Genomic DNA, 18,647 nt, shown 5'->3' on the forward strand with positions numbered 1-18,647 from the left:
GCTTCTCTATCTGATGTATTCCCTCATATTGGACTATTTAAATTACAGTACGTAAATCCAATTTATGTTCCTCTCAGATGGGGCTGCTGAGTGGAACACACAAACATTTATTTTTTTGTTTTGCATCTAACACTTTATGCTTTGCCTTATTTCCAACATTGGGATGCTGAAATTTTCTAAACACAGTTGAATTTCAAGCTTCAGTGGAAATAAAAACGCGTCTGACCTTACGCTACTGAAGAAAGCTCTTTCCTGCTCCCTATCCTTCAGTTGGATGTGGTCCCTTCCGAAATTAAACTTTCATTAGTATTACAAACACTTCAGCCAGACACTAAAAATACAACTCTTGCTCTTGTGGATCGGTTGCCTTTGCCCCTAACCTCCTCGAGTCTTTCTAGAGGAGCACATTCAAAAACAATTTATAGGGCTTCCTTGGTGGCATAGTGGTTGGGAATCCGCCTGCCAATTCAGGGGTCATGGGTTCGAGCCCTGGTCCGGGAGGATCCCACATGCCGCGGAGCAACTAAGCCCGTGCCTGCAGCTGCTGAGCCTGTGCTCTAGAGCCTGCGAGCCACAACTACTAAGCCCACGTGCCACAACTACTAAAGCCCACGCACCATGCAACAAAGAGAAGCCACCGCAGTGAGAAGCCCGCGCACCGCAAGGAAGAGTGGCCCCCACTCACCACAACTAGAGAAAGCCCGTGCGCAGCAACGAAGACCCAACGCAGCCAAAAGTAAATAAATAAAATAATTTAAAAAAAAATGTATAAGTATTTGCATCTCTAAGTGATAAATGCACATACCTCAAAACTATTTTATGTTTTACCCTTATAAGATTTAAGAAGTCTTGCTACTTTGTTACTTAGTTATAAGTCGTCTGGTAACCAAGTAGGTACATGGGCTCACTCTTAAAGAAATACACATATTAGGAAGAGCACAGAGGAGAGAGCCCCAAACGCAGGTGTTTGTAATGATAATTTATTTTTCTGAATACTTAATCCCTATAGAGTCCCCATTTTGTCTGCTGGCTGAGAAGGCAATCTAATACCTGCTAAATAAAGTCAAAGACTTCAGTCGTTTATCCCTGCATTCAGGTTTAACACCGTCAGCCCCTTCAGGATGTGACATCTCACCGCCAGCACAGATTCAGGGCCCAGGGTATAATGATGTGGCAGGCTAGCGGGGATCCTACAGCAGGGAAGAGTTCGGGTCTGCTCTCACCCTCTCTCTTCCACTGGCCTCTACAGAGAGGCAATTTGTCAGTCCAGGTCATCGATTTGGGCTGCACGCCTGCTATCACCTCATCACACAGTCTGGCCCATCACTTACGGACTTCAAGTTCATGAAGTTCATCCCATGTTATCTTCATCCCGAACAGCTCCACGACCTTTCTTCCCTTTGCCATTTTGATGACCTTCAATGAGAATGGAAAGTTTTAGTCTACGCCCCCTGGGCTATGTCAGAGTCAAGTAAGACTTAGGCAGCCACCTTGGACCTTCTCTATCCAGAGATGCCACGACACCACTCCTCCTTGACTGCCACTGAACTTTGCTGGGTGGAGATTCTTCTTTCATGGACTTGCCACAACCTTGGGCTTTCTTGGGAAGCAGGACACATAGGTCCTTTCTACTCCCAGATGTTCAAGCCCGGAACTGCACCATTCATAACCTACTCTGGGACCAGTTACGAGGAGACAGGGTAAAGGACCTTAGAGTTCACTCAAACCAGACCCTCCTCCTCCCCCAACCCAAAGAGACTCCTTCCACAGTCTGGGCAAACGTGGTCAAGTTGAAGATGGGGACAAGCATACCTTGGCTCTTTATCTATTCTCTCCCTCTCCCATTTATTATTCTTAAATTTTAAATCTCCATATGTTTGAAACTCAAAACACTATCGTCTTTCCAAAACCCAGCTCTGAAGATGAAAAGTCTAGAGTTCCAAGAATATTTTCTCATGTGTGTTTCAAGGGCTTATCTTCGAGGTCAAATGCCACGCATTTTATGGTTCCATCTCTACCCCCAGCATAATAAGTAGTTCAAATTTCACAGTGCAGCTTACAGGGGATGAGAACCACCTCAGTAAATAACTCAAACTTACCTAACTACCTATCCAAGACCCCCACCCATTTATTCAACATTTATTTATTGAGCACCTATTGTGTGCCACGCACTGTCCTAAATACTGATGTGTACATTGCAAAAGGTAGAAATACAATTGGTTTTCATAACATATTTTGTAATGTTTATAAATTTCCTGAAACATTTTGAAAAGATAGTGGTGACCGAGCCACAAGCTGTACTAGATTTACCATGAGTTGAAAACCAGGCACTTGTGCTCTGGGCACCTAGGCAATGTGGGTGTATCATCTCCTGAATAAAAACCATGAGCTAGTTGCAAAAGCAGAATCCCATTAGATTTCCAGGTTGGCATCAAGGTAAACCAGAACAGTGTTGCAAAATTCAAGTCAGGCACAACAAGAAATTAATGAGCTAAAAATTCAAGTAAGTCACAAATTAAAGGGAAACCAACGCAGAAGGAAGTTCCAAGTAGGGAAAAGGAAGGTGAAACTGCCATAATTCTCTGAGTCTTCCTGAAGTGTTCATGAAAACTTTTTTTTTTTAATTGTGTTGGTGACCTCAAGCCTGAACGTGCTATGGTGTAACCTCTTTTGGCTTTTGCACTTTCAAAACAGTTATAAGCAACACTATTTCAGGAACAAAACAAGTAATACTTATGCACAGAGTAACAATTAAATTCTGAAGCAAATTTCTCTTTGGCTATTTCGTCTATTTGCATGACCTCAATGAGGACAATTCACAAATCTGTTACCCTGAAGACCCAGCAAACGAATGCCCTGACACATCTTGCGAATCTAGTGATGAATGGCCAAATGCCTGATGCTCATTTCCCTCTGATTGTTTTGGCATCTCAAACTCATTTCATCTCAAACAGAAATCGTCTCTTTCAGAGAAAGGCGCTTACCACCCTGAGATCTTTATCTCTCTTCATCGCATTCCTGCCCCTGGAGCCACCCAAATTCAGAACCTCCAAGCTGTCTTTGATTGTTATGTCTTATCCACCCGTCTTCCTCCAGCTCACATTTCCCATCCAGCCTTGGGTTGACATTAAATTGAGTTAAACAACAGATGATCATTATATACTTTGGCTTTTTATTTTTCTGTGCTACAGAGAAGCTATAGCTTTGGGTCATATTAATCAATGTATTCTTTTTTTTTTTGCCATTTTAAGACCATGTAAGAGATGTATGTGTGTCTTAGCCTGTTCAGGCTGATATAACAAAAATACCATGGACTCGATGGGTTACACAACATTTATTTCCTCACAGTTTTGGAGACTAGGAAGCCTAGGATCAAGGTGCTGGCAGATTTGGTGTCAGGAGAGAGCCTGCTTCCTGGGTCATAGATGGGCATTTTCTCTCTGTGTCTTCACATGAGTGACATGTCCTCACATGGGTGACGGGGTGAGACAGCTCTCTGGGATCTCTTTTATAAGGGCACTAATCCCATTCATGAGGGCTCCACCCTCATGACATAATCACCTCCCAAAGGTACCATCTCCTAATATCATCACATTGGGGGTTAGGATTTCAATATGTGGATTGGGGTGGCAGGACACAACTATTCAGTCCATAATAATACAGCTGCAGAAAGTTATGTGTATTCATGGGTGCTGCTAGTCTGCTAAGAAAGGCTTGTGTCTGATAGCTCTCAACCGTCCACTCCCTGCTTTTCTCTGTGAGATAGAAGCTCATCACTTTCATTAAATGTTATAAACAAGAGGTTGAAACTATACCAAGAAAAAGAGTGACAGAGAAATACCACTGTTCTTTCACTTTTCAAGGAACACTAGTTTTGTTCTGAAGCAACAATCTTTAGACTTTTTAGTCTCTGAGTTACTTTATACTTTTAGGACCTGTTGAGTATCCTAAAGAACTTTTGTCTATGTGAGTTATAAATATCAAGACTTAATGTTTTGGAAATTGAAAAACTGAAAAGTTATTTGATTGGTTTGAAGATAGGAATAATGAACACACTGCATATTTATGTTAATGTCATCCTAGTATTAATATTAGTATTATTTTGACATCATACGCTAAGAAACTACTGCCCTAAAACGTCAGTTTGTTCCAGAATATGAAAGAGCATAATTAAGCACAAAACTCTGAAACTGAATTTATCTGCTTTGATTTATTATACCTGAGTCTCAATAAAAGCTATGAAATGTTAAAAATTATAACAAAATTTTCTCAATTCTGATGGGCTGGCTTCCTTGGTTTACCAATTATTGCCTTCACCTATGATATCAAAATTTATTGTTTACCTGATGTGTAATCTGCCTACAAAGCAGAGGGTCCGTGTCACAAATAATTTTCTTCATTTTATATTGACTTTATTATGAACTCGATTATTCAAGAAAAAGAAAAGCAAAGATCCTCGCTTATGAAAGAGCTAAGTTCTGTACAATAATGCTATTTCTATGCTTTTAAAAATTTTAATTATTGAATAAACCACATTTCTCACAGTTCTGGGGACTTGGATCTGAAGCCCATGTTCAGAGTGCTGGCAGATTCTGGGTTTGGTGAGGGACCACTTCCTGGTTCATAGATGGACATTTATTTTCTATGCTTATTTTTATTTTTATTTTTGTTTTTGTTCAGCCACACCGTGTGGCATGTGGGATTTTAGTTCCCCAACCAGGGATTAAACCCATGCCCCCTGCAGTGGAAGTGCCAAGTCCTAACCACTGGACTGCCAGGGAATTCCCATCTATGCTTATTTTTAAGTGTTATACTGTCACTTTGATTAAATAGTTTCTCAGGCACCCATTATCCTATCTTAATCAAGTCCTCCAATTTCCTTTGACAACATTTTTCATATAGAATTTTTTAAAAAATTTCAGACTATCTTTTATAATAAAACCATCTTTGAGATTTCCTAGAGGGCCTCTGGAAAAGCACAAAGGTTTGTGTTTTTATTTTATGAAAAGAGAGATGCTAGAAATAATTGGGTTAAGTTTGTTTGATGTGTTACAATAGTAAGAGCTGCATAGGAATATTTTTCAAAGTAGAAAGTGCACACAGCCTAGCCTAGGTTAAATATGTTTAGGTAAACCCTTATCAGTATAAATATTTCAGAAATCAAATATGGTAGAAAAGCCTGGAGATTCATTATGCCTTTGCTGATAACGTTTTACACTCAGAGTGAACACAGACAATCAAAATTCTTTTTTAAAAAAATAAATTTATTTATTTACTTATTTTTGGCTGCGTTGGGTCTTCGTTGCTGTGTGCAGGCTTGCTCTAGTTGCGGCGAGTGGGGCCTACTCTTTATTGCGGTGCGCGGGCTTCTCATTGCGGTGGCTTCTCTTGTTGCGGAGCACGGGCTCTAGGCGCATGGGCTTCAGTAGTTGTGGCACACGGGCTCAGTAGTTGTGGCTCACAGGCTTAGTTGCTCCGTGGCATGTGGGATCTTCCTGGACAAGGGCTGCATTGGCGGGGGATTCTTAACCACTGCACCACCAGGGAAGTCCCAAAATTCTTAAGAAATAGTAATTTAATGTTCCCTGATAAATTCAGTATCTTCCATTATGATATCACTGGTTATAGTAATAAATTAGTGGGACAATGGCTTGGACCAAGGTGAGGTAGAGGTGACAACAAAAGTCCGTTTCTAGATAAATGTTGAAGGTGGAGCCTACAGATTTATTCATGAATTGGATCTCATTTGTGAGAAAAAGAGAGGCTGTATGGTCTACGTCAACTAAACATGGAACTCAGGCGGTCTCTGCATTTACTGAATCACTAACTCGGGATTAAAAATAATTTTTCTCTTCTCTAGATTAAATCCCAGTTTCATTTAACCTCTATAGTCTGTATACTCAAATCCCAATTTGCAATTTTAATAAAGTTTTCGACAGACCCAAAGTGCTCAATATGACATTCAGATGGTGGCGTCTAAAACTCGTCGTGGTGCTGGAAGGAGAACCAATTAAAATTGCAAGTACAGTGAAGAGATTTCACAGCAGTCCCTCCAACATTTTTGATTTTTCCAAATGCAAGATGTACCTGAAGAGAAAATCTCATTATGTTGGGAATGTTTATGCCTTTGCCAGCACAAGTAATTTTTTTAGCCAAGCTTGTACTAGCCCAGGACAGATGATCTCTATTCCAAACAAGAGATTGCAACACTTTTTCCTTGTTCACCAGATGTGCTCCAGCCTTTAGGTCATAAAAGACCTAAACAATCTTTCTCCAACACTAATGTTGACTGATTAGTTGCTACTTTGGTCAGAGGATTGCTTTCTCAAAGTCAGAGTGAATGGTTTTGGAAAACGGACCTGGATTAAGTAGAAAAAACAGTTATGTGATTCAGTCCCATGCAGGAGCCTTTGCTTATTTCCCACAACAGTAAGTTATGGTATCTGTTTACTTACTGTTATACAGGCAGAGCTTGTTTTATTGTGCTATGCTTTATTGTGCTTCACAGATACCGTATTTTTTTAACAAATTGAAGGTTTGTGGCAACCCTTCATCAATCAAATCTGTTGGTGCCATTTTTCCAACAGCAATATTTTTAAATTGTTATCCACATTATTTTTTTAGACATAATTTTATTGCATACTTAACAGACTATAGTATAGTGTAAACATAACTTTTATATGTACTTATTTTTTCACTTTTTCACATGAAAAAATTCATGCGACTCATTTTATTCCAATATTCGCTTTATTTTAGTGCAACTGAACATGCAATATATCTGAGGGTCTGCCTGTCTTGACAACTACAATATGAATAAGCAGATCAATGGATCTCCAGGACTTTCCCAGTTGTGAAAGTATGTTAAATCAAGCTGTATTGATTACCTATACATGCATTTCAGTAGCTTAAGTAGCAAAGAAACACTGTAACAAACTGATATGTTTATATATACATATACTTATATATATATATGTACATATATATGAATCAAATCTGAACATGACTTGACTTTTAATTTAAATATTGTAGCTCTCAGGTTGCTTTTCTGTTGGATTAAATGTCAAGTACATCCTTAATTTACTAAAGTAGTGTCCAAGTCTGTAACTGAAGTAATCTCTTTGATAGTGTGTCCTTAAGGCAGGGGAATCCTTTGACTTAATTAAAAAGAGACCGTCAGGTGATGAGCATGCCTTTTCAGAGAATGTCTCCTGGCAGATATATTGAATCAAAGAAATAATACTCAGTTCAGTGAAACCTTACAGTTAAAGAAAATACTTGTAATCTTAAAATGAATATACCATTTGTGTCATTAGGCAATGTGAGTTTGTCACTTTTGCCCTGATGGGAGAAAATAGGTTTTCTGATACCAACACAGTCCCTGATCTTATCCGGAACTATGATCTTAGGGAACTTTCCTAATTGATATTTGCTTCATTTCATTTTTATCGTAGTGAAACTGAGTCCCCCTAAAACCGATTCTCCTGCCAAGTTTATGATTAACTTCTCTATCCAAAACTGTATTCTTTTTCTTGTCCCACCCCTGGTCCCCCTAGGATTGAGGAATATCGAGAAAAGGGGGGATTAAAACTGACCAGGACCCTGCAGGGCCCCCCTGGGTACAAAAGGTCCTCCATGTCCCCTGTTTCTTGTTTGGAGAAAGAGGCTTAATCTTCTAGGCCTTCCCTGAGTTCCACAGAGCAGACCCAAGCAGTTACTAATTAGGCAAGTGAGGGAATGCAGAAACAAAGGAAAAGCAGCCAAGCAAGAAAAGGAGTGATGGTTTAAACAACAGTTCAGTGATGAAGCAGAGCCTTACTTCCCCCTCAAGGTCTATACATAACAATCTGACACTTATCTTTGAGTTGTTCTGCAGAAGTTAGCCCCCTACCCAGGCGGAGGGTGGTGACTGCATGCTGACCACAAGCACGTGGACCCCAGCCTGGCTGGAACCAGAAGGTTGATGATTAAGATTCCAGAAGCATCACCCTGTTACCTCACCACCCACCAATCAGAAGAAAGTCATGCACCCTGCAACCCTCACTGAAAACATGGCCTTTAAAAACCCTTCTGTGAAAGCCATCAGGGAGTTGGGGTCTTTTGAGCATGAGCTGCCTGTTCTCCTTTCTGGGTGCCCTGCCGTAAACGCTGGTCTTTCCTTCACCACTGCCCAGTGTCAGTAGACTGGCTTTGCTGTGCCATGGGCAAGCAGACCCCAGTTCATCTTGGTAACGATAGAGGGGTAATTTTTTTTTTTCGGCCGTGTGGTACAGCATGTGGGATCTTAGTTCCCCGACCAGGGATCGAACCCGGGACCCCTGCAGTAGAAGTGTGGAGTCTTAACCACTGCACCATAAGGGAAGTCCTGAGGGGTAATTTGTTAAATGTAATATATCTAAAGGTAATTCTAACACACAAGGTTTTAACATTTTTTTGTTTCTCTTTATTTTAATAATACTCTAGGAGAAAGTCCTGGTTTCTCTGTTCTTCTCTTGACCTGCCAACACCCAGCTTTATGACTTTAGGCAAATTGCTTAACCTCAGATTCTCTCATGTATAAAATGTCAAGTTTTATCTGCAACGTTTGATCCAGATCTAATATTCTGTGATTACTTGCTTTATTTAAAGATCATCTTTTGTTTACCAAAAATTTGAAGATTATATTTATAGTAAAGTGATCTTTTATTCCTATGCACTGAGTTCTAAAACCTCCAAAGTTGGAATCATACTGTCAGGAAAACACTGAAACAACAATAGTAAAAGACTTTGAAATGGATGAAGAGTATTGGGTGACCTGTCTAGCACAACCTTCTGGGTTATCTCTACCTTTCATTGTCCTTGAGCTAGTTTTTTAAATTTAATTTTTATTTTTTATGGAGTATAGTTGATTTACAATGTTGTGTTAGTTTCAGGTGTACAGCAAAGTGAATCAGTTATACACATACATATATCCATTCTTTTTAAGACTCTTTTCCCATATAGGTTATTTCCTTGAGCTATTTTGTAACTCCACAAGATGTAAGATACTGATAGTAATTCAAATGAGTCTTGTCCATACGCAAACTGTCTACTGAAATGTAATTGATCATTGTCTTTGGATATTAACCTGTTTTACATTTATTTGTAAGTTCATTTCAGTATTCCTAATTGACTACATGTGTGTAGTTCTTTGAACTGTTCTTTGAATCAGTTATAACACCTTATTGGTTTCCTCGTTTATTAATAAGTTATCATTAAATAAAATACGTTAAATAAATAAATGGACATGTGTGCATTTTATATTTGTATTAGGGTTATGATTTTAACCTTTAAAAAATTACCCTTCTAATTACCTAAATAGATTTCTGGGGGGGGGGGTTAAATGAGATGACACATGTGAAGTACTTGGCATATAGCACCTGAGACACAATGATGATGATTTTTCATGTTTAGTCTAATGATCAAGTGAGCTTTGATTCTAGTGAACAAGTGTCTTCAGAGTTAACTGGTAAGAGTTCAAAATAACACAAAGGATTTAGCTGAGGTGGTTTGAAGCTAATAAGACTACAGAGTTCTTGAGAGACAAACCTATGTATCATTAAACTACATATATTTTGGTTATGAATCCTCAAAATCAATATCTCACTTAAAATCGTGTTTTGATTTCATATTAAATACCTTCAAAATCTGCCAAGGGGCTAGCAGAGATTTAGTTATCACCGGAAGTGCCTAAGGATGCAGAGGCTCAAGAAAAAACACCTGGAAAAATATGTAGTGGAGTCTGAAGGGAACCCCCTCCTCACTGCTCGTAATTCTGCCACTCACAGAAGTCACCCACTTGCCAAAGAGGCATTAATAATGTGGGGGAAATAAAAGAAGGAATGGCAAATAAATGAATCAAAACAAGGGAGTTAAAATAAACTTCCGGGGCTTCCCTGGTGGCCTGCCAATGCAGGGGACATGGGTTCGAGCCCTGGTCCGGGAAGATCCCACATGCCGTGGAGCAGCTAAGCCCGTGTGCCACAACTACTGAAGCCCACGCACCTTAGAGCCCATGCTCCACAACAAGAGAAGCCACCACAGTGAGAAGCCCGCACACCACAACGAAGAGAGTAGCCCCTGCTCGCCGCAACTAGAGAAAGCCCGCGCGCAGCAGCAAAGACCCAAGGCAGCCAAAAATAAATAAATAAAATAAATTTTAAAATAAATAAACAAAATAAACTTCCAACTGCCCTATCTTTCTCCTCCTAGACGACCTTACCACCAAAATAGATAGACCTTGCAATGCAGAGAGTGAAGGATATTTTATTTCGGTATGTATTTCTACATTACTCCGTTGAACAAAGAAACCTGAGCTGAGATGCTTAAAGATGTAGTTGGGTAAACTGCTCTACAAGGAAGGAATCCTGCTTAAGAGCTCATTACACCCTGGAACAGGTTGACTGCAAGCTTATTACACCCTGGAACAGGTTTTCTAGAAACAAGACTGCCTTTCATCAAGATATATGAAATAGGTTGTTGGAGAAGACTGAGTGAGAAGGATGGAAGGGGCAGGAGAAACATCCTCAAAGAACTTCTCTCCCTCGATGTCATGAGCAAAATAAAACAAACAAAACAAACAAACAAATTCAACCAACGTTTATGAAATGCTGTGTGCCAGGTGCTATTTTAGAAAATCTCTGCCCTCGTGATGCGTATCTTGGGAGGGAGAAGAGCAGCAGGACAATCTGTAAATAAAATGAAGAAGGAAACGATGCCGTGTATTAGAAAGCGACAGGTGCTATGGAGGAAAACGAAAACAAGCAGGGACAGAGCTGAGGGCTGTAGTTTCAATGAGCTCGGTCATAGGTCACTTTGAGGGAATATTTTAGCAAAGATTTAAAGAAAGAAAAGAAGCAAGCCCTGAGGATATAGGAAGGGGTGGAAGGAGGGAAGAATGTTCCAGGTAGGAGACCCTGAGGCAGGTAAACACCCGGTGAGCTTGAGGACTAACAGGGAGGCCAGCAGGTCTCAGCAGAAAGAAGGAAGAGGAGAGAACTGGACCAGGTTAGGGAGGTACTGGGAGTGAGGATGCAGGCAGAGCCTTACGAGCCCAGAGAGCCAGTGAGACACTTCAGCTTTCACTCTCAGAGAGGTGGGGGGTGGGGGCACTGGAGAATTTTAAATGGAGTGATATGACCTGACTTAGATTTTAAAAGGACCACCAGGAAAAAAAAAGAAAATTCAAGAGTCAACACGAAATAGAAGCGTCTACAGAAAAAGAGAGGGAAGTACTGAGTCTAAACTGGCTCCTGTGCTTTCGCCACCCAACCCCCTACAGCCAAAAAGCCATATTGAAAGATTTCCTTCCCCCCAAACCTGGAGACAATCAAGTCGAGCTGGTTCACTTCACTTTTTTCTCTGAGGATTAGTAAAACAGTTTATTTTGGGTTCTGGACCCAATTCCAATGTGAGGAGGGGGGCGTTTCCCCTACGCCACCAATCAACGCTCAGGATACTAGCTGGGTGTACTACAGTTCAACCCAATTCTGACACTACAGGCATACCTGCTTTTATTATACTTTGATTTATTGCCCTTTTTAAAAAATACATATATAAATTGAAGGTTGTTGGCAATCCTCCATCCAGCAAGTCCATCAGCACCATTCTTCCAACAGCATTTGCTCACGTCATGTCTTTGTCACATTTTGGTCATTCTCACAATATTTCAAACTTTTTCATTATTATTATATTTGTTATGGTGATCTGTGATGAGTGATCTTTGATGTTAATGTTGTAAAAAGATTATGACTTGCTGAAGGCTCAGATGATGGATCGCAATATTTAACAATAAAGTATGTTTTATAAGGTATGTGCTTTTTGTAAGACATAATACTATTGCACACTTAGTAAACTACGGTAGTATAGTGTAAACATAATCTTTATATGCACTGGGAAACCAAAAAATTCGTGTCACTCACTTTCTTGCGATAATCGATTTACTGCGGTGGTCTGGAACCGAACCTGCAGTATCTCTGTGGTCTGCCTGTATCTACCTGGAGATAGCCTGAGATTCCATGAGATTCTACAGATAAAGGACTCAGTCCCACAAGACTGCCCTCCACTTCAGGTGCCAATTGCAAGCCCAGCTTGTTACTTGTGCTTCTGACCCACTGGCTACAGATTTGAGGTTTCCAAGACCCCCTCCTTGGGTTCAATTAATTTGCTAGAGCGGCTCACAGAACTCAGAAAACCCATTGACTCACTAGATTACTGGTTTATTACAAAGGATATTAAAGGATTTGAGTCAACAGCCAGATGAAGAGAGAGATGCACAGGGCAAGGTCCTGAGCAAAGGAGTGTCTGTCCTCCTGGAGCTTGGGGCCTGGTGGCACGTGAAAGCATTCTGGTTCCCCCACCTGGAAGCTCTCTGAACCCCCTCCTTTTTTGGGTTTTTATGGAGGCTTCATTACATAGGCATGATTGATTAGATCACTGGCCATTGGTGATTGATTCCTCCAGCTCCTCTCCCCTCCCCGGAAATCAGGGAGTGGGATGATTGGTTTCCCTGGCAACCAGCCCCCATCCTTAGGTGCTTTCCAAAAGTCACCTTCTTAACATAAACCCAATTGTGGTGGAAAGAGGCTTGCTATGAAAAACAAGACACCAATTCCAATTTTATGACTCTGAAGTTTTGCAGGAACTGAGGACAAGACACCAAACATTACAACAAAAATGCTCCCATTTCTCTTATCACTTAGGATGCTAAATCCAAGGATTTGGGGAGTTGTGAGCCAGGAATTGTGGACAAAGAACAAATATATATGAGAAATATATTTTGGTCATCTGAATGATCAAAAATATATATTTTCCATAAATCACAATATTGCACTGCTGCTGGGGGCGAGGAGTGAGATCAGAGAAATGAACAATGAGCCTCACTCTGGCTGATGGATACAAAGGTTCTAGGGCTATACTGTGAATTAAGGGAAGTGGTTCAAGTGTTGAATAAACAGCTGTAATGCACGGTGGGAAAAAGTCAAGAGGTTACCTCATTATATCAGGTGAGACAGAGGTACCCAGGCCTTCAAAAACAACCGCCTCCTAACTATGCAAATATCCTGTAAGGGGAGAGGAATGTAGCTTGCAAGAGGCACGGAACCGCCTTAGAGGAAACGTAGCTCAAGAACAGACCAAAAAGGGGTATTATTGACCTAAGGAAACCCATCACAAGCTTCAGTACAATGTAATTAGAGAACTAAGTAAAAAAATTTAGAAGTAACAATTAATATAATAGACACTACTGAAAATTGAATTACTGACATAGAGGAGCTTCAAATAATCAGAGTGAATGCATATAAGAAATACAGAGAATAAAGCAATAAACAAAGCTAGAGATCCAGTTACTGGGGGCGTCGCGGGATAAGGATAAACTGGGAGATTGGGATTGACATATACACACTACTGTATATAAAATAGGTAACCAATGAGGACCTACTGTATAGCACAGGGAACTCTACTCAATACTCTGTAATGGCCTATATAGGAAAAGAATCTAAAAAAGATTGATATATGTATATGTACAACTGATTCACTTTGCTGTACACCTGAATCTAACATGACATTGTAAATCAACTATACTCCTTAAAAAAAAAAAAAAAAAGCTAAGAGGTCCAGAACGTAGACCAAGGTCATTCAATAAGAATAATTTCTCCCCATGAAATAGATGGACCCCATCAGATGGTACAGAAGATGTATTTTAAATTATAATTCAAGAAGCATATCCCATAAATGAAGAAAAAATTGCATCTCCAAATTTAAAAACACATTTTTTTTTTCTACTTAAGTCTGATAGAGAATGCTCAAATCCAATGTGATGACTGAATCTCAGGATAGACGAATTCTTCAGGCATCCAGACAGAAGAAGCAAATCATTTTTAAGAGGGGAGAAGTAAAGCAGGTGTTAGACTTCTCTGTACCAGCATTTGGGATCCAGAGATAACGAAGCAAAATCCACAAACGTGGTAGCATGAACAATAATACCTGGGTACCTGTTAGAAATGCAGAATCTCAGGCCCAATGTCAGGCCTGCAGAATCTGCATTTGTAACAAGTTCCCAGGTAATTTCGATTGCAGATGAAAGTCTGAGAATTAGTAATCTACAAAGATCTCACAGAGAGAAGGTGCTGTCAGGAATATCCTATTGCAGTTAGTCTGTCATTCTATTATAAGGTCGTATTTTCAAATATGAAATTATTTAGAGAAATAGCACCCAGGAGCCTTTCTGAAGTCTTGATAACAAAATTCAGATGTCTCAAAGAATTCAGGAACAAAGAAGCAAGAAGTGAAAGCCCGGTGTTAACTTTGAATCCATTTGAACAAAGAGCAAAACAACCACGAGAATTATGGTAAAGAACTGAGTTTCAATGCAGTAACCTGGATAATGTAAAAACAATACAACTCACAATGGGGAAAATGGGAGGAAGAACACCCTATCTTGCATATCTTTCACAGCAGACAGGCTATAAAGACTTTCTAAATTTGAAGCATGTAATGTTTTAAAAAAGCATGATGACTCATATCTTAATGTTTTTAATGTTTACATCTCTGCTTTTTTTTTCTTTTAAATTAACCTAAGAGACATATTTTAGGAAATGAGGTTCCTTGTGGTAAAGAGACATGTGAAGTTCAACAATTCCCTCACTTTCACTTCCTTTTATTTTTCTTACACTAAATTCAAGAAAATCTAATATTTTAATTACAATAACATTTATAGTTATCATCTTTACAAAAGTAATTTTATCTTTCTATCTTACCCAACCATCATCGATATTTTCTCTTACCCTTATGCAGAAAAAAGTTGCACGTGCGTTAGCGGTGTCTAGAATGTTGGTGAAGGTTGACAACACAAGTTTTAAAATGCTCATATATTTACATTTCTTTGCTGTCTAAATTACTTCAAAATAGCATGAATAATTTTTAAAAAAGTAATATAGGGAAACAAATATGAGAGGATATAAATAGTAATTAATTGTAGCTGGTGGAAATGAAGTTGATTATTTTTTTCTTTGGATTTTTATGTATTTTTTACTTCAAAGAAAATTTTTAGCTAACCTTTACATTAGAGCATCAAAGACATTTTGGATCTAAAGAAGATATTTGCTGATCCCTCATACTTGGGCTTCAGTTCCTTTGCCTTAAGTGGAGTAAAGGTAGATGCCAATGACCAAAGTACATCTAAAGTAGAGTGCTTTAGAAAGAACCCTCTCTCACTATATGAGCTGGGACCCCCATATGAGCTGGGACCCCCATAAGGGTACATTCTCAGGGTAAAGATAAACTACAGCTGATCTCCCCAGTGCCCCAACTTTAGGGCTGCCCTGGCATAAAGGCTGCCCTGGCATGTCATGGGGACAAAACTACTATTCTCGCCACAGACCAGCCTCACGCAGATCTGCACCCTGGACATGCAGAGCTGGGATGGGCCAGGGAATCCCAAGCCTTGAAGTCAGTCTGAGGTGGTCCTCAGCTGGTAAAATACACTCAGGTGTTTTGGCAGATGTGAATGGCAAATCTCTTTAGAAGGAGGCCACCATCATTAGAGGCATTGGAGAATCCCCACCAAGTTTTTCAAATACAATGACCAGTATTCCATCAATGATGACCAAGACACAAGGTAACAGGGAAACATGAATGATGACCAGCAGAAACAAGAGACAGCAGAAACAGCCCCACAAACAGCCAGATACAGATTATAAGACAAACATCCTCAGTGTTTAAAGGAATAAATGACAAGCTTGGAAAATATCTGCAGTCAGCAGGAAACTAAAAGCATGACCTTGCAGTTTTGAAAAAGAACCAAGTGGCATGTCTCAAAATAAAAAATATATATAATAGCTAGAATTAAAAGCTCAATAGGGAATTCCCTGGTGGTCCAGTGGTTAAGACTCTGCACTTTCATTGCCGAGGGCCCAGGTTCAATCTCTGGTCAGGGAACTAAGATCCCACAAGCTGCAAGGCACAGCCAATAAAAATTTAAAATAAACTAAAAGCTCAATAAATGTGTGAAAAAGCAGACAACACAAAGTAGAAGAATTAGTTAATGGGAAGATCGAAGTATTTACCCAGAATTTTAATACAGAGTAAAAAAAAAATGTGGAAAATCACAGAAAAGAGATTAAGAGAGGCAGAGAATTCTAACATATGTTTGATTAGTTATAGAAGGAGAGGGAAGACACAGAGGCCATATTTGAAGAGATAATGGCTGAGAATTATCCAGAACTAATGAGGTCACTAATCCATAGACTTAAGTGGCTCAGTAAATCCCAAGAAGGGAAAATAAGAAGCTAAATATACTCATATGCATTTGAGTGTGTAAACCACAAGGCAGCTGGGGTAGTCAGATTGATATAAAAAAAATGTAGATGTTAAGATAAAAAGCGTTACTAGGGATAAAGTGGACCACCTCATAAGGATAAAACATTTAATAAAAGGAAGGTAACCATTTTACATTTTGTGTATACCTAATAACACAGCTTAAAAATATATAAGGAAGAATGAAGAACCACAGAAGAAAGAAAAAGATCCATAGATCATATTGTGGGACACAAAAAACCACTTTTAGTAATTGATGCAACAAAAAAATTAAAATGTCAGGACAGATAGAAGATTTAAACAACATGATTAACAAAACTTGAACTAACAGATATTTGCAGAACAGTGCTCGAAACAACCATGGGATGCGCCTCCTTTTCAAGAGTATAGCACTCCTTCAGAGTGTTGATATTTGCGTTTCAGCAGGCAACTAACTGGGTTTTCCTCAAACTGCAGACTGTCAGCCCTGTGTTACGTGGTGCCTCGGCCCTCAGTCCATACTGACTCAAGTTTGTTCTGCTCATGTGTGATCCCAGGCTGAGCCCTGGACGTGGCAGGTGTTCACACAGACGGTGGGGTCCTGCATCTCTCATCCTCTCCTTTCTGGGATTCCCTCCCCACTCTCTGAAAGCTCTGACTGCCCTGAGTCCCTTCCCTGGTTCCCCTGACCAGAAAGAGGAGGAAACTTCTATGAGCATTTCAGCCTTCCTGTACTTCCAATGGGATTGCCCATGCCCTCAGGGTAAAGCGACAAAAAAAAAAAAAACAAAACCCAAACAAACAAACAAAAAAATGGGAGCCTTCCACCAAGCCATACACTACCTCCAAGTATTGACTCTCTTCCAAAATCTGCCTGCCTTGGCTTGTTGACATTTTTTTGTATTTTGCTCAGAGTTTATCTAAAGGAAGTCTGGGTGGGCTGTTAACGCCACCATGTTCAAAGCAGAAATTCCCTGGAGGGGAACTTTGGTGTGCTAGTTTTACATAAGTTTATGTAGGCTGGATTCCTCAAGTATCATTCGACATCCTTAGAGCTTATCCTATCACAGACTCTTGCACACACTCGTGAATTGAATCCAGTAGAATCCCTGCCAGTTTGGGCTGCTGTTCTCAGTGAGTACCTGTTCATGATTGGCGGTCCTCCTGTTACCAAGGTCATTAGATGCTACATTGCTTCCCTTGCTTCATCCCACACGGATGGTGATTCCATCTGAATCTCGCAGGTTTCTGTGACGTAACACCCAGTGTAGGACTGTTGTAACAAATGACCACAGACGGGCTTCAAAACAACAGAAATTTATTCCTTCATGGTTCTGGAAGCCGTAAATCTGAAATCGAGGTATTGTTAGGGCCATGCTCTTACTGAAGGCCTCCTTGCTTCTTCTTTACTTCTGATGGTTGCTGGAAATCCTTGGCATTCCTTGGTTTATAGATAGATGCATCACTCCAAACTCTGCCTCTGTCATCATATGGCCTTCTCCCTGTGTGTCTTCTGTGTGCCCCAATTTCCCGTGCTTTACAAGGATACCACTCATTGGATTATGGCCCACATTAATCCAATATGACCTCGTCTTAACTTGACTGCATCTGCCAAGACCCTATTTTCAAATAGGTCAACTTCACAGGGGTTAGGACTTGAGCGTATCTTTTGGGGAACACAATTCAACCCACAATAGGTGATCTGCCCCCAGTGGATCCTACTGGGAGTAGAAAGAGTGGGGATAATTTGTAATCTAGTTTTTTTATAGAGGTCATCCGTGGATCTTTGGTCTGCTTTTTTAGTTTTTTTTTTTTTTTGGGGTCAGGAAATTTGGAGAGTTTCCAAAAAGGTGAAAATGTCAGATATCGAAGTAAGAGAGTGAGTTGCATGGATTTTGTAAGTGGGAGGAGGGGTGTTGTTACAAGAGGACAAATGATAAAGAACAAGATGGCAGGACTATAAACAGTTTCCCTTCAGCATAAGTATCACCCAAGACATGAATTATAGTCTGACTTCAAACAGGCTAGGAAATGCCTATTTTTAAATTAATGAAAGATTGAGGTGAAAACATTTAAAATATATATCTTGGGATCCAAATTTCTAAATTAGGGTATTATGTCATACATAGTAAAAATACTCTAAATGTACAGAATGAAGTGACTTGTGTAACACCACATAGACAGTAAATAGTTAGAATCCAACCCACTGTGTTCTTCTACGAATGAAATAGTAAGTTTCACTTACTTTACATTTGTTTCTTTTAAAAATGGGAAACCACTAAAACAATACTGAAAATTTGAAAAAAGGGGAAAAAGCATCCTGGCTCCCCTGCTCTCCT

At 39.8% G+C, this 18,647-nt stretch overlaps 1 long non-coding RNA gene across 1 annotated transcript; it reads left to right on the plus strand.

Moving 5' to 3' along the window:
• The first annotated feature begins 6,354 nt into the window (after positions 1–6,354).
• Positions 6,355–8,196, plus strand: LOC132354744 (uncharacterized). Its single transcript, XR_009499387.1, has 3 exons — positions 6,355–6,429; positions 6,757–6,856; positions 7,874–8,196. It is a non-coding gene; the product is annotated as an uncharacterized LOC132354744 (long non-coding RNA).
• Positions 8,197–18,647: the final 10,451 nt, after the last annotated feature.

Source organism: Balaenoptera ricei, chromosome 20 (assembly GCF_028023285.1).
Source record: "Balaenoptera ricei isolate mBalRic1 chromosome 20, mBalRic1.hap2, whole genome shotgun sequence".
Taxonomy (NCBI): Eukaryota; Metazoa; Chordata; class Mammalia; order Artiodactyla; family Balaenopteridae; genus Balaenoptera; species Balaenoptera ricei.